The sequence below is a fragment of the Lipotes vexillifer genome, unplaced genomic scaffold (genome assembly GCF_000442215.2).
Source record: "Lipotes vexillifer unplaced genomic scaffold, Lipotes_vexillifer_v1.1 scaffold758, whole genome shotgun sequence".
NCBI lineage: Eukaryota > Metazoa > Chordata > Mammalia > Artiodactyla > Lipotidae > Lipotes > Lipotes vexillifer.
The window spans coordinates 462,992-487,381 of record NW_006770348.1 but is presented as its reverse complement, the minus strand read 5'-3'; positions in this window follow the sequence as shown (position 1 = coordinate 487,381).

Sequence of the window (24,390 nt, the reverse complement as noted above, 5' to 3'; positions counted from 1 at the left end):
AGTCTCTTAGCAACTTTGAAATATATAATATAGTACTGTTGACTATAATCACAATGCTCTGCATTAGGTCTCCAGAGCTTACTCATTTTCTAACTGCAAGTTTGTTCCCCTTGACCAACATGAAATGCCCAGGATAGACAGTTCCAAAGAGATAGGAAGTAGATTTGTGGTTACTTAGGACTTGGAGTCGAGTATTGGGAGGAAGCATTGTTGAATACAGGGCTTCTTTTGGGAGTTATAAAAGTCTTCTATTCTTAGATTGTGGTGATGCAGCAAAACTCTGAGTATACTAAAATCCTCAACTGTAAACTGTAAAATGGTAAATTTTATAGTGTATGATTTGTACCTCAATAAATACTATTTAAGAAGAAACCCCAGCAAAAGCAAAAAAGTTCTAACAAAATAAGAAATGCAATCATAGTACACAACTTTGTTCATGTTCTTTATGTTCTCATACTAACATAAACACTGTTTTCTTATTTTAAACTTTTAGGAAAATCTGTAGATGAAGACTGGACAACTTAAATTCAGTTGTCATGGAAAAGTATACATATAGGCAGCAAATGTAAGGGAATGGAAAGGGGCAGGAAAACTGAAGTGAAAATATGTGTTAACATCATTTCCTTACAAAGTGCAAATTGAGAGATTCTGTTTATATTTGGTGGAACAAGACATTAGGGTGTAAATGTTTTATTTACAAAAACAATTAATAGAGGTACTAAAAAATAGATATGTCATTATATTTGCATGGTATTAATTTTATAGGATATAAGTAATCTTAATCCTAATCTGTATCAGGAAGGCAAAAGATAATGTGTAAAATTGATCAGTCAAGATTTAGCAGTGTAAGCATGTTATTTAGAGACATGGAAGTGACAACTATAAGGAGTTGAAATATTTAAGAATGGTTCCCTCCAGGGAGGAGTAGAGACTAGGATTGTTTTCATAATAAATCCTTCTCTATTATTTGATTAAAACATACTGTAAGTTTGAAAAATTCTTCTAAAAAGAAACCAACATTGATTATTGAAAATTTATAATTACAAATAAAATTAAGTGCTGAAAATACTCTGTACATAAAGAGGTTTCAAAAAGTACATACTGTAGCACTATCTCCATGGATGGTGATAAATGTATTTTGTATTTTCCTTCCTTCCGAGATAGAAAACTCTGAGTCCTAATAAGGGCATGAAAATTATTCTTTTAAGGCTGAAAAAAAAAGACCTTGACTGACCCTCCCTAAATAATTATGGACATAGTGAATGTCAGTTTCCACTGCTCCTCAGTGGCTTGAACATATTCCTGAAAATCAGGAGACAATTGTTGGAACTAAAAGGCAGTTAATTTGAAATGAATAAAAGGAACTGTCTCTTTGCAATAGATATGGTTGACCTGTGAAATCTCTGCCATGGTATGTTACTGAGAAGAGTCATTTGCAGCTGGATTAAAACTGAATTCTGAATATTCACAGTCATATAAACTAAGGAAAAAGCAAGAAAAAAAGTATGCCTTGAATGGCACCACCACATAACCTTTTCTGCAAAAATAGCTATCAGAAAATGATACTAAATGCTTTCCATATTGGGTATAGAAACCTTTAAATTTTGTTTCAAAAATTAGTATATTGTGAGTGCTCTGTTCTCCTTCCCTCAAACTTAGCCACATTTGTAGAAAGAGACCCAATGCAAAAAGAAATTTAAGTATTTTCCATTCACTAACAACTATGCCTGATAAATACAGAAAACACTAACACACAGGGAGGTTATGCATCTTATTAGACTATCATTTCCTGCTTCTCAGAGAGTACAATCTTTTTTTAAAGAAAAGAAAGATTTTTTCCTTATCACAACTGCCAGTAAAGACATTGCAAGGGTAGACAATGTAGATGTAATATCCAACTCTAATATCAAATAATGATTATTAAGCTTGGCAAAATATTTTCTAAAAGTTTATTACTAAAAAATGAGAAGACAAGGATGTCTGCTCTCACCACTTCTACTCAACTTTATACTGGAAGTTCTAGCCAAGGCAATTAGGCAAGAAAAGGAAACGAAACCATTCAGATTGGAAAGGAAGAAATAAATATATTTATATTTACCAATGACATGATCTTATATATAGAAAATCCAAAGGAATCCACAAAAGAACTATTAGAACTGATAAATAAGTTTAACAAGGTTACAATACACAAGATCAATATTTTAAAAAATCATTTGCATTTCTATGTCCTAACAATGAACAATAAAAAATGAAATTAAAAGATTGGTACATATATACAATGGAATATTACTCAGCCATAAAAAGAATGAAATTGCGCCATTTGCAGATATGTGGATGGACCTAGAGACTGTCATACAGAGTGAAGTAAGTCAGAAAGAGAAAAACAAATATCATATATCAACGCATGTATGTGGGATCTAGAAAAATGGTGTACATTAACTTATTTGCAAAGCAGAAATAGAGACACAGACATAGAGAACACACGTATGGATACCAAGGGGGTAAGGCGGTTGGGATGGATTGGGAGATTAGGATTGACATATAGACACTAATATGTATAAAATAGGTAACTAATGAAAACACACTGTATAGCACAGGGAACTCTACTCAATGCTCTGTGGTGACCTAAATGGGAAGGAAATCCAAGGAAGTGGGGTTATATGTATATGTGTGGCTGATTCACTTTGCTGTACAGCAGAAACCAGCACAACAGTGTGAAGCAACTATACTCCCATAAAAAAAAGGAAAAAAATGAAATTAAAAAATACAGCTATACTTTACGAAAGGATCAAAAAGAACAAAATATTCAGGAATAAGTTTAACATAAGAAGTATAATACTTTTAAGCTGAAAGCTACAAAATATTGTTTACAGAAATTAAGGAAGGCCTAAATAAATGGAAATACCCCCCATGTTCATGTATCAGAAAACTTAATATAGTGTTACGATGCAAATAGTTCCCATATTGAATTATAGTTTCAATGCAACCTTATCAAAATTCCAACTTTTTTCCCAGAAAATTGACAAGCTGCTCCCCAAATTAATATGGAGATATAAGGGCCTCTGAATACTAAAATCAATTTTGAAAAAGAACAAAGTTGAAAGACTTCCCAATTTCACAACTGACTACGGAGCCACAGTAATAATGACAGTGTGGAACTGGCATAAGGATAAACATATAGGTCAGTGGAATAGAGTTGAGTTTACAGAAATAAATACATTTACCATCAATTGATTTTTGACAAGGTTGCCAAGAAAATTCAATGGAGAAAAGTATAGATGTTTTAACAATTGGTGCTGAGACAACTGGATATACACATGCAAAAGAATGAAGTTAGACCCCTACCTCACACTATATACTAAAATTAACTTGAAATGGATGATAGATCTAAATGTAAGAACAAACGCTTGAAAACTATTAGAAGGGAACACAGGAGTACATATTTGTGACCTTGGGTAAGGCAATGTTTTTTTCCATACAACATCAAAAGCACCAATAACTAAAGAAAAAATAGATAAATTGTATTGAACCAAAATTAAAAGCATACTTCAAAGAACAACATTTATAAATTAAAAACACACAGAATGGGAGACAAGTATGCTAATCCTGTATCTGATGAGGAACTTGTATTAGTATATGTAAAGAATTCTTATAACTGTATGATAACAAGATGAATAGCCCATTTAAAAATGCAGAAAAGATCTGAACAGACATTTCTTCAAAGAAGATATACATATGGCCAATAAGCACATGAAAGGATGCTCAACATCATTAGTTATTAAGGAAATGCAAATCATACCCACAGTGAGATACCACTGCATATCCATTAGAATGGCTATAATAAAAAAGACATAAAATAACAAGTGTTGGCGATGATGATGAGAAAGTGGAACCCTCATGTGTTACTGGTGAGATTGTAAAATAGTGAAACCACTTTGAGAAACAGTGTGGGAGTTTCTCATAATGTTAAAACAAGAAGTTATTATACCCAAGAGAATTGAAAACATATGCTAACAAATCCTCGTACATGAATATTTATAACAGTATTATTCATAATAGCCAAAAAGTGGAAACTACCCAAATGTCTATTAATTGACAAATGGATAAATATAATGTGGTATATCCACATTATTGGAATATTGTTCAGCCATAAAAAGAAATGAAGTAATGATGCTATAACATGGATAAACCTTGAAAACATTATGGTAAGTGGAAGAAGCCAGTCAAAAAGGACTACCTATTATATGATTCCTTTTATATGAAATGTCCAGAATAGGAGTATACATAGAGACAGAAAGCAGATTAGTATATGCCAGGGCCTGGAGACAGGGGGAATGAGGAGTGATTATAACTGGTATGGAGTTTCTTTATGAGGGATGAAAATAGTCTAAATTTAAATAGTGGTGAGGTTACACAACTCTGTGAATATACTAAAAACCATTGGATTGTACTCTTTAAAATGCTGAACTTTATGTTATATAAATTACATTTCAATAAAAATATTATGAAATAATGAAGTCAATATTCAATGTGTTTTGTCAACATGGATTATATATAAGCAGACATTAGTAAAAGTAAGGAAAGGGTTATGTATAATTCTCTTTTAAGGTTAATGTTTAAACAAATGAATAGTGCAGTTTCAACCAGATCAATCTCTCAGGGCTGAGATAATTTTATGAATTACTAGTATGGTACCACATTACACTAAAAAGGACTTTGTTTATGCACAGAATATATTCACTGGCAACTAAATAGTATAAAGTAGCAGTAGCTTTTAGAAAAATAAACTGCAGCATTATCTGTTTAAAATACATATTTTTACATACATGCATGCACATTCTACTCTGCAATTAGAAGTCAACAGATTTTACAATACATCCATTATACCATTCAGGGGATAATTGAGGGATGTAATGCATACCATATGATTACTCAGAACCATGCAAAACATTAATTAAAGCATTAGTAATACGTTTTTGAGATACCAACTTCAAATAAACAGTTGTTGCAAAGATAATGTGGAAATATAGATCTCAGACCAAAAGTACTGTTAAATGAATGCCTTGGTGGATCAGATAATCACATGGTGGAGTTATGAGAAACATTAAGAACATAATGAAAGTTGATTCACAATAAAATATCACTAGAGGAAAAAAACCCCATATAGTAAAGAAGTAAAACATGTTATATTTTGCCTCTACTTTTAATTTGGTGCCCCAACCCTGAAATCTGCATTTTGTTATCAAATTACAGCTCAATTTTTAAAATGTCAATTCCCGTTATTTGTAAATTATTGATCCTCTCCCTTGCATTCTGCTCTAACATGATGTCCATGGCTAAACTTGTACTTCTCTATTCTAGCCATGGAATAAACCATCTCAGCAATAAGCCATGGTCCTTTTTAATTGGCAATAGTATTTAGAAACCAAGATCTGGGGACTAGGTCTTCTCATTGTTACTGGCGTCATTGCCTCTAGGCCTTCCGAGGAGCAAACTAGGAAATATATTAGTGAGAACAATGAAGAAAATCATAAGTTCTCATGTATATGCTCAATTGAAATTAAACATTAAGTCAATTTTTCTTAAAATTGTTTTTATTTTACATCTGTATCTTTCATTCTTAAGAAAGGTTGATTTACCCTACCCCACAATATACATAATAGCTTCAAAATTACAATGCCAATACTGCTACTAAGAGTGAAATTACTAAGTGGATTTTTACTTTTCTCTGCCTTTTTCTTTTTCCTTAAAATAGATCCTACTAAAGATGTACAGTCTCAACACTATATTCAAAAGTCACGTCACTTGAAACAATTATTTTTATGTGTGATTATTTTCCCAATTTGATATGCAGTTAGATTTGTTTATTTTGGCTTGTTTTAGAGATCACTGTTTTCCCTTTTTGTTTAATTATGTTTTTGAATATATAAAATATATGGTTCAAAAGTTAATAATTTACAAAAAAATATATATTTTTAGGGTCTCACCTATATATCTTTCCCATAAGCCCCATTTCCCCACCTAAGGTATAGGAGGGGTCATCTGTGGCAGACTAAAAGAGGCCCAGGTATAATGTCTAGGTAAACTGAAGTGCCATAGGGAGACAAATAGGGAGCATAATTGGATCAGTTAATGTAGAAACAGAAGGAAGAATCATATATGTCAAAATAAGCTGGAAGAAATAAGATCAACATAATCAAGGGAGATCAAGGATGTCAACATGATTCACTTTCTATCACATAATGTCCAGGCGATATCATACAGATTACAATGGATTGCATGTTTCGTATTAGTTGTTCTAAGTGTTTTGTTTCTTAATGTTTCATAGTGGAAATGCGTAAGCAAGCACATATGTGACCTCATGAGAGTAAAGCAAAGGCTACTCATCTTCTATCTACTTATTGTGATTTTAAATACTTTTGGGTCCACAAATATTGTTTGTTGCTAGAGAAATCTGAGATCCATGAGAAGACTATTCTGAATGAGGCAAAAGATTGACTATAAAATAGTAATTTTCTTTATAATGAGCTGGGGGTGAATATTAACAAATGTTGACTGTATGAAATAAGAAAATTAAAATATGATGTTGGAAAAACATAATGATCTAAAGCAGCGGTCCCCAAACTTTGTGGCACCAGGAACTGGTTTCGTGGAAGACAGTTTTTTCGCAGATGGGTCGTGAGGAGGGGGAGAGGTTCAGGCGGTAATGCAGATGATGGTTTAGGCAGTAATGCGAGTGATGGGGAGTGATGGGGAGCAGCAGGTGAGACTTCACTTGCTCGCCGCTCACCTCCTGCTGTGAGGCCCAGTTCCTAACAGGCCACGGACCAGTACTGATCCGTGGCCAAGGGGTTGGGGACCCCTGATCTAAGGTACAAGACAATGATAACATAGGAGGTGGGAGAGGGAAGAAGGACCTTCTATTGTTGAGAAGTGGTAAAAGTACTAATTTATGTCACACTCCCATAAGTGGAGGATACATTTTGGTATCTTTGGGGTAAATACCAATAGAATAGTAAAGGAATGTATAAATACCAAGAGAATAATAAAAGTATTGACGGAAAAGAAGATTAAAAAATACATTTAAAAAGAACAGTCAAGGTGGTACAAATAAAACAAACACTAAGATGATGATTAAACCTAATTATTCCTAAACCTAATTGATAAATATTTGAGTCAGTATTCCAATTATAAAAGAAAAATTGTCAGAGTGAATTTTCTTTTCTTTTTCTCCATGGTTTGAACAAATATTGAAATTCTGCAACAATGCTGATTTTATTTGTCAAATTTAAATTCTCCTAAACAGATAGCTCTACAATGCTCTTCTGTTTAGGTTAGATATGGGCACCATATTTAACTGTTCAATTATCTTTTTTTTTTTTTTTACATCTTTATTGGAGTAAAATTGCTTTACAATTGTGTGTTACTTTCTGCTGTATAACAAAGCGAATCACCTATACATATGCATATGTCCCCATATCTACACCCTCTTGTATCTCCCTCCCACCCTCGCTATCCCACCCCTCTAGTTGGACACAAAGCACCGAGATGAACTCCCTGTGCTATGCGGCTGTTTCCCACTAGATATCTATTTTATATTTGGTAGTGTATATATGTCCATGCCACTCTCTCACTTTGTACCAGCTTACCCTTCCCCCTCCCCATGTCCTCAAGTCCATTCTCTATGTCTGCATCATTATTCCTGTCCTACCCATAGGTTCTTCAGAACCTTTTTTTTTTTTTTTTTTTAGATTCCATATATATGTGTCAGCATACGGTATTTGTTTTTCTCTTTCTGACTTACCTCAGTATGACAGACTCTAGGTCCTTCCACCTCACTACAAAAGACTCAAATTCGTTTCTTTTTATGGCTGAGCAATATTCCATTGTATATATGTGCCACATCTTCTTTATCCATTCATCTGTTGATGGACACTTAGATTGCTTCCATGTCATGGCTATTGTAAATAGTGCTGCAATGAACATTGTGGTATATGACTCTTTGAGTTACGGTTTTCTCAAGGTATATGCCCAGTAGTGGGATTGCTGGGTCCTATGGTAGTTCTATTTTTAGTTTTGTAAGGAACCTCCATACTGTTCTCCATAGTGGCTGTATCAATTTACATTCCCACCAACAGTGCAAGAGGATTCCCTTTTCTCCACACCCTCTCCAGCATTTACTCTTTGTAGATTTTTTGATGATGGCCATTCTGACCAGTGTGAGGTGATACATCATTGTAGTTTTGATTTGCATTTCTCTAATGATTAGTGATGTTGAGCATCCTTTCATGTGTTTGTTGTCAATCTGTATATCTTCTTTGGAGAAATGTCTATTTAGGTCTTCTGCCCATTTTTGGATTGGGTTGTTTGTTTTTTTGATATGGAGCTGCATGAGCTGCTTGGATATTTTGGAGATTAATCCTTTGTCCATTGATTTGTTTGCAAATCTTTTCTCCCATTCTGAGGGTTGTTTTTTGGTCTTGTTTATGGTTTCCTTTGCAGTGCAAAAGCTTTTAAGTTTCATTAGGTCCCATTTCTTAACTTTTATTTTTATTTCCACGGCTTTAGGAGGTGGGTCAAGAAAGATCTTGCTGTGATTTATGTCCTAGAGTGTTCTGCCTATGTTTTCCTCTAAGAGTTTGATAGTGTCTGGCCTTACATTTAGGTCTTAATCCATGTTGAGTTTATTTTTGTGTATGGTGTCAGGGAGTGTTCTAATTTCATTCTTTTACATGTAGCTGTCCAGTTTGCTCAGCACCATTTATTGAAGAGACTGTCTTTTCTCCATTGTATATTCTTGCCTTCTTTATCAAAGATAAGGTGACCATATGTGAATGGGTTTATCTCTGGACTTTCTATCCTGTTCCATTGATCTGTATTTCTGTTTTTGTGCCAGTACCATACTGTCTTGATTACTGTAGCCTTGTAGTGTAGTCTGAAGACAGGGAGCCTGATTCCTCCGGCTCCGTTTTTCTTTCTCAAGATTTCTTTGGCTATTCGGGGTCTTTTGTGTTTCCATACAAATTGGGAAATTTTTTGTTCTAGTTCTGTCAAAAATGCCAGTGGTAGTTTGATAGAGATTGCATTGAGTCTGTAGATTGCTTTGGGGAGTAGAGTCATTTTCACAATGCTGACACTTCTAATCCAAGAACATGGTATAGCTCTCCATCTGTATGTATCATACTTAATTTCTTTCATCATTGTCTTATAGTTTTCTGCATACAGGTCTTTTGTCTCCTTACATAGGTTTATTCCTAGGTATTTTATTCTTTTTGTTGCAGTGGTAAATGGGAATGTTTCCTTAATTTCTCTTTCAGATTTTTCATCATTAGTGTATAGGAATGCCAGAGATTTCTGTGCATTAATTTTGTATCCTGCTACTTTACCAAATTCATTGATTAGCTCTAGTAGTTTTCTGGTAGCAGCTTTAGGATTCTCTATGTGGAGTATCATGTCATCTGCAAACAGTGACAGCTTTACTTCTTCTTTCCGATTTGGATTCCTTTTCTTTCTTTTTCTTCACTGAGTGCTGTGGCTGAAACTTCCAAAAGTTTTTATTATATTGAATAATAGTGGTGAGAGTGGGCAACATTGTCTTGTTCCTGATCTTAGTGGAAATGGTTTCAGTTTTTCACCTTTGCGAACGATGTTGGCTGTGGGTTTGTCATATATGTCCTTTATTATGTTGAGGTAAGTTCACTCTATGCCTACTTTCTGCAGGGTTTTTATCATAAATATATGTTGAATTTTGTCGAAAGCTTTTTCTTCATCTATTGAGATGATCATATGGTTTTTCTCCTTCAATTTGTTAATATGGTGTATCATATTGATTGATTTGCCTGTATTGAAGAATCCTTTCATTCCTGTGATAAACCCCACTTGATCATGGTGTATGATCCTTTTGATGTGCTGTTGGATTCTGTTTGCTAGTATTTTGTTGAGGATTTTTGCATCTCTCTTCATCAGTGATACTGGCCTGTAGTTTTCTTTTTTTGTGACACCTTTGACTGGTTTTGGTATCAGGGTGATTGTGGCCTTGTAGAATGAGTTTGGGAGTGTTCCTCCCTCAGGTATATTTTGGATGAGTTTGACAAGGATAGGTGTTAGATTTTTTCTAAATGTTTGAGAGAATTTGCCTGTGAAGCCATCTGGTCCTGGGCTTTTGTTTGTTGGAAGATTTTTAATCACAGTTTCAACTTCCGTGCTTGTGATTGGTCTTTTTATATTTTCTATATCTTCTTGGTTCAGTCTCAGAAGGTTGTGCTTTTCTAAGAATTTGTCCATGTCTTCCAGGTTGTCCATTTTATTGGCATGTAGGTGCTTGTAGTAATTTCTCATGATCCTTTGTATTTCTGCAGTGTCAGTTGTTACTTCTCCTTTTTCATTTCTAATTCTATTGATTTGAGTCTTCTCCCCTTTTTTTTTTTTTTGATGATTCTCGCTAATGGTTTATCAATTTCATTTAACTTCTCAAGGAAACAGCTTTTAGTTTTGTTGATCTTTTCTGTTGTTTCCTTCATTTCTTTTTCATTTATTTCTGATCTGATCTTTATGATTTCTTTCCTTCTGCTAACTTTGGGGTTTTTATTTTGTTCTTCTTTCTCTAATTGCTTTAGGTGTAAGGTTAGGATGTTTATTTGAGATATTTCTTGTTTCTTGAGGTAGGATTTTATTGCTATAAACTTCCCTCTTAGAATTGCTTTTGCTGCATCCCGTAGGTTTGGGTCGTCGTGTTTTCATGTCATTGGTGTTTTTTGATTTCCGCTTTGATTTCTTCAGTGATCTCTTGGTTATTTAGTAGTGTATTGTTTAGCCTCCATGAGTTTGTATTTTTTACACTTTTTTTTCCTGTAATTGATATCTAGTCTGATGGCAATGTGGTTGGAAAAGATACTTGATACCATTTCATTTTCTTATATTTAACACGGCCTGATTTGTGACCCAAATCTGATCTATCCTGGAAAATGTTCCAGGAGTACTTGAGAAGAAAGTGTATTCTGTTGTTTTTGGATGGAATATCCTATAAATGTCATTTAAGTCCATCTTGTTTAATGTATCACTTAAAGCTTTTGTTTCCTTATTAATTTTCATTTGGATGATCTGTCCATTGGTGAAAGTGGGCTGTTAAAGTCCCCTACTATGATTATGTTACTGTCAATTTCCCTTTTTATGGCTGTTAGCATTTGCCTTATGTATTGAGGTGCTCCTATATTGGGTGCATAAATATTTACAATTATTATATCTTCTTCTTGTATTGATCCCTTGATCATTATGTAGTGTCCTTCTTTGTCTCTTGTAACATTCTTTATTTTAAAATCTGTTTTGTGTGATACGAGAATTGCTACTGTAGCTTTCTTTTGTTTTCCATTTGTATGGAATATCTTTTTCCATGTCCTAACTTTCAGTCTGTATGTGTCCCTAGGTCTGAAGTGGGTCACTTTTAGACATCATATATAGGGTTTTTGGTTTTGTATCCATTCAGCCAGTCTATGTCTTTTGCTTGGAGCATTTAATGCATCTACATTTAAGGTAATTTTCCATGTGTATTTTCCTATTACCATTTTCTTAATTATTTTGGGTTTGTTATTGTAGGTCTTTTCTTTCTCTTGTGTTTCTTGGCTAGAGAAGTTCCTTTAGCATTTGTTATAAAGCTGGTTTTGTGGTGCTGAATTCTCTTAGCTTTTGCTTGTCTGTAAAGGTTTTAATATCTCCATTGAATCTGAATGAGATCCTTGCTGGGTAGAGTAATCTTGGTTGTAGGATTTTCCCTTTCATCACTTTAGATATGTCCTGCCACACCCTTCTGGTTTGCAGAGTTTCTGCTGAGAAATCAGCTGTTAAGTTTATGAGGATTCCCTTGTATGTTATTTGTTGCTTTTCCCTTGCTGCTTTTCATTTTTTTTCTTTTTATTTAATTTTGGATAGTTTGATTAAAGTGTGTCTTGTCGTGTTTCTCCTTGGATTTTTCCTGTATGGGACTCTCTGCGCTTCCTGGAGTTGACTATTTCCTTTCCCATATTAGGGAAGTTTTCAACTATAATCTCTTCAAATGTTTTCTCAGTCCCTTTCTCTTTCTCTTCTTCTTCTGGGACCCCTATAATTTAAATGCTGGTGCATTTAATGTTGTCCCAGAGGTCTCTGAGACTGTCCTCAATTCTTTTCGTTCTTTTTCTTTATTCTGCTCTGAGGTAGTTATTTCCACTATTTTATCTTCTAGGTTACTTTTCCATTCTTCTGCCTCAGTTATGTTGCTATTGATTCCTTCTAGAGAAATTTTAATTTCTTTTATTTTGCTGTTCATCACTGTTGGTTTGCTCTTCAGTTCTTCTAGGTCCTTGTGAAACGTTTCTTGTATATTCTCCATTCTTTTCCCGTGATTTTGCATCGTCTTTACTATCATTATTCTGAATTCTTTTTCAGGTAGACTGCCTATTTCCTCCTCATTTGTTTGGTCTGGTGGGTTTTTACTTTGCTCCTTCATCTGCTCTGTTTCTCTGTCTTCTCATTTTGCTTAAGTTACTGCATTTGGGGTCTCCTTTTGGCAGGCTGCAGTTTCGTAGTTCCCATTGTTTTTGGTGTCTGACCATAGTGGGTAAGTTTGGTTCAGTGTGTTGTGTCGGCTTCTTTGTGGAGGGAACTGGTGCCTGTGTTCTGGTGGATGAGGCTGGATCTTGTCTTTCTGGTGGGCAGGACCGCGTCCGGTGGTGTGTTTTGGGGTGTCTGTGAACTTATTATAATTCTAGACAGCCTCTCTGCTAATGGGTGGGTTTTGTTCTTGCCTTGCTAGTTGTTTGGCATGGAGTGTCCAATACTGTAGTTTGCTGGTCGTTGAGTGGAGCTTGGTCTTAGTGTTAAGATGGAAATCTCTGGGAGAGCTTTTGCTGTTTGATATTATGTTGGGCTGGGAGGTCTCTGGTGGACTAGTGTCCTGAACCTGGTTCTCCCACCTGAGAGGCACAAGCCTGACACCCAGCTGGAGCACCAACACCCTGTCAGCCACTTGGCTCATAAGAAAAGGGAGAATAAAAGAAAAAAAAATGTTATTAAAGGAAAAAAAAATTTAATATAAGAAATAAAAAATTAACAGAGAAAAGGAAAGAAGGAAAGGAGAGAGCAACTAAAGCAATAAACAAATCCACCAATGATAACAAGTGCCAAAACTTTCCAAAGAAACCCCGCAAAAAACAGAAAAATAGACAGACTTCTAGGACAAATGGTAAAAGCAAAGCTATACAGACAAATTCACATAGAGAAGCATACACATACACCCTCAGAAAAAGAGAAAAAGGAAAAAATATATATATATTAAAAAAGGAAGACAGCAACTAAATCAACAAACAAATCTACCAATGATAATAAACTCTAAATATAAAGAAAATAACTCTAAAGATAAACATAAAACCAGAAGCAAATTAGATGCAGAAAGCAAACCCCAAGTCTACAGTTGCTGCGAATGTCCACCACCTCTATTTTGGGATGATTCGTTGTCTATTCGGGTATTCCACAGATGCAGGGTGCATGAAGTTGATTGTGGAGATTTAATCTGCTACTCCTGAGGCTGCTGGGAGAGATTTCCCTTTCTCTTCTTTGTTCGCACAGCTTCTGAGTTTCAGGTTTGGATTTGGCTCCACCTCTGCATGTAGGTCGACTGAGGGTGTCTGTTCCCGGCACAGACAGGACAGGGTTAAAGGAGCAGCTGATTTGGGGGCTCTGGCTCACTCTGGCCGGGGGTGGGAGGGATACAGTATGCGGGGCATGCCTGCGGTGGCAGAGGTCAGCATGACGTTGCAACAGCCTGAGTTGCCCCGTGTGTCCTCCTGGGTAAGTTGTCCCTGGATCACGGGACTCTGGCAGTAGTGGGCTGCACAGGCTCCCAGGAGGAGAGGTATGGATAGTGACCTGTGCTCGCACACAGGATTCTTAGTGGCTGCAGCAGCAGCCTTAGCGTTTCATGCCCGTCTCTGGTGTCTGCGCTGATAGCCGCAGCTCACGCTCGTCTCTGGAGCGCGTTTAGGCGGTGCTCTGAATCCCCTCTCCTCGCACATCCTGAAACACTGGTGTCTTGCCTCTTCGGCAGGTCCAGGCTTTTTCCCGGTCTTGCTCCCAGCTAGCCGTGGTGCACTAGCCCCCTTCAGGCTGTGTTCATGCAGCCAGCCCCAGTCTTCTCCCTGGGATCTGACCTCCAAAGCCCAAGCCTCAGCTGCCAGCCCCCACCAGTCCCGGCTGGAAGGTGAGCAGACAAGCCCCTCCAGCTGGTGAGTGCTGGTCGGCACTGATCCTCTATGTAGGAATCTCTCCACGTTTCCCTCCGCAGCCCTGTTGCTGCGCTCTCCTCCATCGCTCCGAAGCTTCACCCCCCGTCCACCCCCATCTCTACCAGTGGAGGGGCTTACTGATGTGTGGAAGCTTTTCCTCCTTCACAGCTCCCTCCCGGAGTTGCAGATCCCATCCCTGTTCTTTTGTCCCTGTTTTTTTCTTTTTTCTTTTGCCCTACCCAGGTACGTGGGGAGTTTCTTGCCTTTTGGGAGGTCTGAGGTCTTCTACCAGCGTTCAGTAGGTGTTCTGTAGGAGTTGTTCCACGTGTAGATGTATTTCTTATGTATTTGTGGAGAGGAAGGTGATTTCCATGTCTTACTCCGCCACCATCTTGAAGGTCCCCCACAGTGAGTTTTCAAGAGAAAAACACCTATGCTACTTTTAAGAGACACACTTTAAATATAAAGATACAGGAATGTTGAAAATAAGGGGATGCAAGACAATATACCTGGCAGACACTAACCAAAAGAAAGATGGTGAGGTTTTATTTTATTAATATCAGATAAAGGAAATGTTAAGACTAGAAGCATTATTGAATATGAATGATAAAAGTTTCAATGAAGATATAACAATTATAAATTTGTATTTACCTAATAGCATGCTATCAAAATATATAATGTATAAATTGGCAGACTAACAATGAGAAATAGTCAAGTTCATAATCACAATAGGAGACTTTAACACAAAACTCTGTAACTGAGTATAAAAGCATACAGAAAACAGTATGGATATTGAAGATTTGAATGATATTTTAACAAATTTGCCCTAATTGACATATGTATTGAAAGTGGTGATGGATAATCAAAGAATACACATTATCTTCCATGCTCATGACTGCAGTCAGGCGAAAAAAGCATGTATCTGCACTGTTAAAAGACTGAAATCATATATTCTCTGACCCCAAGGGTATTCAACTAGAAATAAATAACAAAATGATAACTATAAAAACTCATATGTTTGTAAATTGGGAAATACATTTCATTTCTAGATACCTCATAGCTAACATAATACATTTCAATGGAAATGAAAATATATGTTTTTAAAGTAGTGATAATAAAAATATCAAAATATGTGGGCTTCAGCTTAAACCATTCTTAGATTGTCATATATAAACTTAAATTCATATGTAAAAATAGAAAAAAGGATAAAAATCAGTTATCTAAATGTCCATATTAAGAAGGTAAATAGAGAACAGAGAATTAAGCCCAAATAAAGTAGAAGGAAAGAAATATAATGAGAGCAGAAGTAGATGGAATAATAATAAATGGTATCAACAAAGCTAAAAGTTGGTTAACAGACTAAATAAAATTAACAGTATCCTGGCAAGAATGATCAGAAACAAGATAGAAATGGCACCAATTATCAACATTAGGAAGGAAGAAGAGGATGTTACTACAGATGTTGCATTAATTTTTTTTTAAAAGACCGCTATTAACAAATGTAAGCCAATGTATTTGAATATGTGGATAAATTTCTTGAATAGGACAACACTCTAAGACTGACACAATAATGAATATAAGTGTGAGTTGTCTTATACCAATTAAGGAACTCAATCTATAATTTCAAACTTTCCTACAAAGTAAATTTCAGATTCATGTGGTTTAACCAGTTAATTGTTCCAAAACTCTGAGAAGATATAACACCAATCTTATGGAAATCTTTCTAGACAATAGAAAATCAGGAAAAATCCCTGCTTATTTTATGATGCCTGAATACCATTCATACCAAAACCTGACAGGGACAATGGAAGAATGGAAAATTACAAAGCAAACTCTCAAACATAAATGGAAAATTTCTAAGCAAAATGTTAGCAAAGAAAATCCTTGGGTATATGAAAAATAATTCATTATGATCAATTTTACTTTATTCCTGAAATGTGAAGTTCATTTTAAAAATCAATCAATGTAATTTGCTATCATAACAGAATAATGGAGAAAGCAATATGATCCTCTCAATAGATATGTAAAAAACGGTTTATAAGATTTATGATACAATACTTAGAAAACTAGACATATTAGATAACTCCTTAATCTAATGAAAGGTATCTATAAGAATAAAACAGCTAACAAAAATAAATGCTGCATGATTGAAAGCTCTCTCCTTAAGCTCAGAAACAATACAAAAATAGCTTCTATTTTTGTATTGTTTATGTCTGTTCAAATTATACTGGAGAAGTTCTGGTTCCAGGGAAGATGGAGTAAGTTCACTTTTTTCCTGTCTCTCCTACTGAATGCACCTATAAAATATGGACAGAATGCATGATACAGCTATTTGAGAAATCTGAAAAGTTAATAGCAACAGGCAAACTGGGAAAGATTGCCAGAATTGACGTGACATCAAGTTGGCTGTGAATTTATTATTGTTTTCCTCTGCTTTCCTTAAGCCTAAACTCACCACAGCAAGACACCTAGACATGAGCACTATAGCACAGACAGAGATACCTCCAGAGAAGCCCTCTAGCTCTAGCTTGAGGGCCAGGAAATGGTATCCTTAATGCTCATAGAGTGCAGAAGTCACCCATTTTTTCCCCCTCTGTTCTCTTGTGCACCAGCAATCAGGAAATCCCATGAGGGCAGAAACAATAGCCAATGATAGGAGAGTTAGGAGCCAAACTCTGAGGAAGAGTAACCTTGCTCTTCATTTAGTGGAGCTGTGGTTCCAAAAGGGTGGGTCTCTGTTCTTGTGTCACTTGAACCCTATAAGTACTGGGGAAATCATGGAGAGGGAGAAACTTTGGAAAGTAACCTCATCAAGTTTGTAAAATCACCCTCAAGCCATACATGCCTGGAACTGATCCAGATTAGCATATTTCTAAAGTCACTGGAGAGCTTAGCCAATGACATACTACCACCTAGGTCACAGACTGTAAACCAAGGACATATTTGAAAAACACTACAAAAATTGGGAAAACTGAACTGATATGGAAATAAGGACACAGAAGGAAGCCGTGAACTTGCAGCCTGACCTAACCAGGACTAAATACAAAGTCAACATTCTTCACGGAATTTAAATTAGACATGTAGTTTCATAACTTAATAATCAAAATATTTAGAATAATATTCTAAATTATGTATCATATAAAGAACCATGAAAATTTAAATCCCACAGGAAAATCTGGTTAACAGGTACCAAAGGCCAGAATAACACTGATTTGGGATTATCGGACAAAAACCCTAACGTAGCTATAAAAGTAGCTCTAAAGTAGCTATATAAAGAAAAGCATCTCATTCACAATAGAATCAAAAAAACAAAATACTTAGGAATAAATTTAACCAAGGGGATATATCTGTACACTGTAAAGTACAAGACCCTGATGAAAGAAAATGAAAAATGTACAAAAAAATGTACTTGAAAGTTATTGAGAGTAGATTTTAAGTGTTCTTACCACAGAAAAGAAATGGTTTTTTTTTTTTTTTTTTTTGTGGTATGTGGGCCTCTCACTGTTGTGGCCTCTCCCATTGCGGAGCACAGGCTCCGGACGTGCAGGCTCAGCGGCCATGGCTCACAGGCCCAGCCGCTCTGCGGCATGTGGGATCTTCACAGACTGGGGCACGAACCCGTGTCCCCTGCATCGGCAGGCGGACTCTCAACCACTGCGCCACCAGGGAAGCCCAGAAATGGTAATTATGTGATGTGATAAAGGTGTGAGCTAATGCTACAGTGGTAATAATATTCTAATACATAAGTGTATCAAATCAACACATTGTGTACCTTAAACTTACACATATTATATGTCAACTATACCTCGATAAAGCTGAAAAATACTAAAAAAATAATAAAGTAGCTGTTACAAAAGTGATTAAGAAATTTTGAGCACTTTTACAACATTGTTAAAATAGGAAGTCTCATCAAAAAATAGAATACAAAATGTAGAAAAAATGGAAATTTTTAGAACTGAAAGGTGCATTAACTGAAGTTTGAAAGAAACTCACTGTATAAGCTCAATAATAAATTGGAGTTGACAGAGGAAAGAGTCAGTGAACATGAAAATAGATCTGTAGATAAAAACAAATATTAACAATAGAAAGAAAAATATTAAAAATTAAAATGAGCAGAAACTCAGGTACTTGTGGAATGATAAAAAACGGTTTTGAATCAATGTCTTCAGAGTCCCAGAAGTAGAGAAAACATGTAGTATTGAAAAATATTGGAAAAAAAATAGCTGAGAACTTCCCACGTTTGTGGAAAGCTATAAACCTACAGATTCCAGAAGCTTAGTATAAGCCAAATAAGATAAACCCAAGGAAATCCAGGATCAGACACATCATAATCAAATTGCTGAAAACTAAAGAAAAGAAAAAATCTTAAATGAAGCCAGAGAACAATGAAGTATTACTGATGGGGTATAATTCCAAGATTGCTGGTTTCTCATCAGAAAAGATGGAGCCTGGAAGGAAGTGGGATGACATATTAAAAGTGCTATCATTTTGGAGTTATATACTCATTGAAAATATACATCAGGAATGAAGGTGTAATAAAGACAAACATGGGTGCATAAAGGGATCTATGGAAGTATAAAATTTCTATATTCCAATACAGTGGGGTAAGTTATCTATCCTAAATAGACTGTGAAATGGTAAGTATATATATTTTTTAACTCTTGGAAAAAATTAGTTTAAAAATTATACAAGTGATAAAGTCAAGATCACAATAGATAAATTAGAATGATATAACATAAAAGCAGTAAAGGGGAAAAATAATAACAACAACGTCTCCAAACACTTGGAAGTTAAGCAGAAAATTTCCAAATAATCCATGGGACAAAGAAGAAACCATGGAAAAATAAGAAAATATTTTAATTGAACAAAAATAGAAAATACAGCATATCAGAATTTGTAGCAGTTAAAGCTGACGTTGGAAGGAAATTTATAGCACTAAATGGTTACATTTAAAAGAGAGTAAGAGATTGAAGTACAAGACATTAGTGAAAGAAATTGAAGAAGACACAAATTAATGAAAAGATATTCTGTGCCCATAGAATGGAAGAATTAATATTGTTAAAATGTCCATATTACCCAAAGCTGTCTATGGATTCAGTGCAATCCCTGTCAAAATTCCAGTGGCATTTTCCACAAAAATAGAAATGAAAAATCCTGAAATTTGTATATAACCCCAAAAGACCTCAAATAGCCAAAGCAATCTTGAGAAAAAAGAACAAAGTTGGAAGCATCATGGTCCCTGATTTCAAATAATATTAAAAAGTTATTGTAATTAAAACAGTGGTATTGGCATAAAAACAGACACATAGAGCAATGGAACAGAATAGAGAGCCCAGAATTAAACCCAGGCATATATGATCAATTAATTTATGACCAAGGCATCAAGAATATGCAATGCATTAAGGAGAGTCTCTTCAATAAATGGTGCTGGGAAAATTAGACAGCCACAGCAAAAGAATGAAATTGGACCACTATCTTATACCATATTAAAAAATTAACTCAAAATGGATTAAAGACCTGAAATCATAAAACTCCTTGAAGAAAACATAGTCTGTAAGCTCCTTGACATAGGTCTTGGTGATAATTTTTTGAGTCTGACACCAAAAGCAAAAGCAACAAAAGCAAAAATAAACAAGTGAGAATACATCAAGCTAGAAGCTTCTGTGTAGCAAAAGAAACAATCATGAAACATCATGAAAAGGCATCCTATATAGCATGTGAGAAAATACTTGCAAACCATCTATCTGATAAAGAGTTAATATCCAAAATATATAAAGAACTCATACAACTCAACTTCAGTAAAACAAAACAAACAAAACCAAAAAACAATCCAGTTAAAAAATGGGCAAAACACATAGCACAGGGAGATCAGCTCAGTGCTTTGTGACCACCTAGAGGGGTGGGACAAGGAGGGTGGGAGGGAGACTCAAGAGGGAGGAGATATGGGGATGTATGTATATGTATAGCTGATTTACTTTGTTATAAAGCAGAAACTAACACACCATTGTAAAGCAATTATACTCCAATAAAGATGTTAAAGAAAAATGGGCAAAAGATCTGAATAGACAGTTTTCTAAAAAAGACATACAGATGGCCAAGAGGTAAATGAAAAGAAAATGCTCTACATCACTATTCATCAGGGAAATGTAAATCAAAACCACAGTGAACTCTCACCTCACACTTGTTAGAATGGCTATTATCAAAAAAAGACCAGAAGTAACAAGTGCTGGTGAGGATATGAAGAAAAGTGAACCCTCATGTTCTGTTGGTGGGAATATAAAATTGGTGTAGCCACTGTGGAAGACAGTATGGAGGTTCCTCAAAAAATTAAAAATAGAATTACCAAATTACCATATGATCCAGCAATTCTACTTCTGGGTATTTATATGAATAAAACATAAACACTAAAAAGATATATGCACCCCCATGTTCATTGCAGCATTATTTATAATAGGCAAGATATGGAAACCACCTAAGTGTCCATCTATGGATGAATGGATAAAGATATGATATACACACAGCTGAATATTATTCAGCCATTAAAATAAATGAAATTTTGCCATTTGTGACAAAATGGATAGATCTTGAGGGCATTATGCTAAGTGCAATAAGTCAGACAGAGAAAAACAAATATGTATAATCTCTTTTATGTGTGGAGTCTATAAAAAAAGAAAACTAAGCTCATAGATACAGAGAACAGATTGGTGGTTACCAGAGGCAAGTGATGGAGGGGTGGTGGGAGAAATGGGTGAACTGTTTTTGTTTTCAGTTTAAATAAATTGAATAATAATAACAATGAAAATGCAGATAAGTTTCTTATTCTATGTATTTTCACCATAGAACAAGCAAGCATTAAACTCACGGCTTAGTCACAAGCTCTTTAAAGGTCAGGTGCCCAACAGAACATCTATGATTAAGAATCTAGCTCTGGAGTTGCCTACTCAAAATTGGAGTTGAAGCTAGTAACAGTTGATGTCTAAAAGAAACAAAATTGAGTCAACAACTAAAATAAAAATTCTTCCCAGAGACTTTGACCTCAGGACTTTGGAAAATGTAATACATTTGGCTCAGAATAATGTATACACAGGAATTTTCTAGCCATGATGTGCCATTCTTTCTTTTAAATTGAAGTATAGTTGACTTATGATATTATTAGTTTCAGGTGTACAACAGTGATTTGGTATTTTTATAGATTATACTCCTTATAAAGTTATTATAAAATATTGGCAATATTTCCTGTGCTGTATATTATATCTTTGTATTTTATTTATTTTATACCTAGTAGTTTGTACCTTTTAATCCCCTTCCCCTATCTTGCCCCTCCCTCCACCCTCACCCTATTGGTAACCACTAGTTTGTTCTCTGTATCTTTGAGTCTGTTTCTGTTTTGTTATATTTGTTCATTTGTTTTACTCTGGACTCCATATATGAGTGAAAACATACAGTATTTGTCTTTCTCTCTCTGGCTTATTTCACTAAGCATAATACTCTACAGGTCCATCCATGTTATTGCAAATGTCAAAATTTCATTCTTTTATGACTGAGTAGTATTCCATTATATATATATATATATCACATTTTCTTTATCCATTCATCTCTTGATAGACATCTAAGTTGCTTCCATATCTAACCCATTTCAAATAATGCTGCTGTGAACATTGGGGTGCATATATTTTTTCAAATTAGTGTCTTCATTTTCTTTGGATGTATACCCAGGAGTGGAGTTGCTGGATCAGAGGGTTGTTCTATTTTTAATTTTTTGAGGAACCTCCATAATGTTTTCCACAGTGGCTGTAGTAATTTACATTCCCACCAACAATGTACTCATGTTCCCTCTTCTCCACATCCTTGCCAATACTTGTTATTTCCTTCCTTTTTCATGATAGCCCTTCTGACAGGTGTAAGGTGATACTCCTTTGTCATTTTGATTTGCATTTCCCTCATGATTAGTGATGTTGAGCATCTTTTCTTGTGTCTGTTGGCCATCTGTACGTCTTCTTTGGAAAAATGTCTATTCATGTCCTCTGTTCATTTTTAAATTGGGTTGTTTGTGATGTTGAGTTGTATGTGTTTTTCGTATATTTTGGGTATTAACCCCTTAACAGACATATCTTCTCCCATTCAGTCAGTTGCCTTTTCGTTTTGCTGATGGTTTCCTTCATTGTGCAAACGCTTTTAAATCTAATTGGGTCCCATATATTTATTTGTGCTTTTGTTTCCCTTGCCTGAGGAGAGAGATAAAAAAAAAAAGCCATATTGCTAAGACCTATGTCAAAGAGTGTACTTGTCTGTTTTCTTCTAGGAGTTCTATGGGCTCAGGTCTTACATTTAGGTGTTTAATCCATTTTGAGTTTATTTTTCTATATGGTGTGAGAAAATGTTCTGATTTCATTCTTTTACATGAAGCTGTCCAGGTTTCTCAACAGCACTTATTGAAGAGACTGATTTTTCCTCATTGTATATTCTTGCCATCTTTGTCATAGATTAATTGACTGTATGTGTGTAGGTTTATTTCTGGGCTCTTTATTCTGTTCTGTTGATCTATGCATCTGTTTTTGTGCCAATACCAAAGTGTTTTTAATTACTATAGCTTTGTATTATATTTTAAAACTAGGGCCTGTGATGCCTCCAGGTTTTTTCTCTCTCAAGAATGATTTGGGTATTCAGGGTCTTTTGTGGTTCCATATGAATTTTAGGATTATTGTTTTAGTTCTATGGAAAATGTCATGGGTATTTTGATAGGGATTATATTAAATCTGTAGATTGCTTTGGGTGGTATGGATATTTTAATAATATTAATTCCTCCAATCCATGAACATGGGATTGCTTTGCATTTATTTGTATTAATCTTCAACTTCCTTCATCAATGTCTTATAGTTATCAGAGTATAAGTCTTTCATCTCCTTGTTTAAATTTATTCCTAGGTATTCTATTCTTTCTCATATGATTATAAGTGGGATTGTTTTGATTTCTTTTTCTGATAGTTCATTATTAGTTTATAGAAAAGCAACAGGTTTCTGTATATTAATCTTGCACCCTGCATCTTTACTTATGTCATTTATTAGTTCTAACAGTTTTGGAATGGAATCTTTAGGATTTTCTATATGCAGTATCGTGTCATCTGCAAATAGTGACAGTCTTCCTTCTTCTCATCCAATTTGGGTGCCTTTTATTTCTTGTCTGATTCCTGTGTCTAGGACTTCCAATACTATGTTAAATAGAAATAGCTAGAGTAGGTATCCTTGCTTTATTCTTGATCTTAGAGGAAAAGATTTTTCACCATTGAGTATGATGCTCACTGTGGGTTTGTCATAAATCGTCTTTATTATGTTGAGATTTATCCCCTCTATACCAACTTTGTTGAGAATTTTTATCTTGAATGGATTTTGAATTTTGTCAAATGCTTTTTCTGCATCTGTTGAGATGATCATATGATTTTTGTCCTACATTTTGTTAATGTGGTCTATCACATTGATTGATTTGCAGATATTGAACCATTCTTGCATTCCTGGGATAAATTCTACTTGATTATGGTCTGTGATACTTTTTACATATTGTAGAATTTGGTTTGCTAATATTTTGTTGAGGATTTTTGCATCTATGTTCATCAGGAGTATTGGCATGTAATTTTCTTTTTTGTAGTGTCTTTGTCTGGTTTTAGTATTAGGGTAATGCTGGCCTTGTAGAATGAGTTTGGGAGTGCTCCTTCCTCTTCTGTGTTTTGGAATAGTTTGAGAAGGATAGGTATTGACTCTTTTTTTAATGTGTTTGGTAGAATTGCCCTGTGAAGCCATCTGGTCCTGGACTTCTGTTTGTTTGGAGTTTTTTCATTACAGATTCAATTTCAATACTAGTAATGTGTATGTTCATAATATTTATTTCTTCCTGATTCAGTCTTGGGAGATTGTATCTTTCTAGACATTTATTCCTTTCTTCTAGGTTGTCCAGCTTGTCAACGTTCATAGTATCCTCTTATGAGTGTATTTTTTTTTTTGATATCAGTTGTAAGTTTTCTTCTTTTACAAAGAAGTTCTTTACAAGGCCTTTTTTTTACAAAAAGTTGTAACTTTTTTAATTTTTTTTGGGCCCTCTCCTTTTTTTTTTTTTTTTTTGTGGTACGCAGGCCTCTCACTGT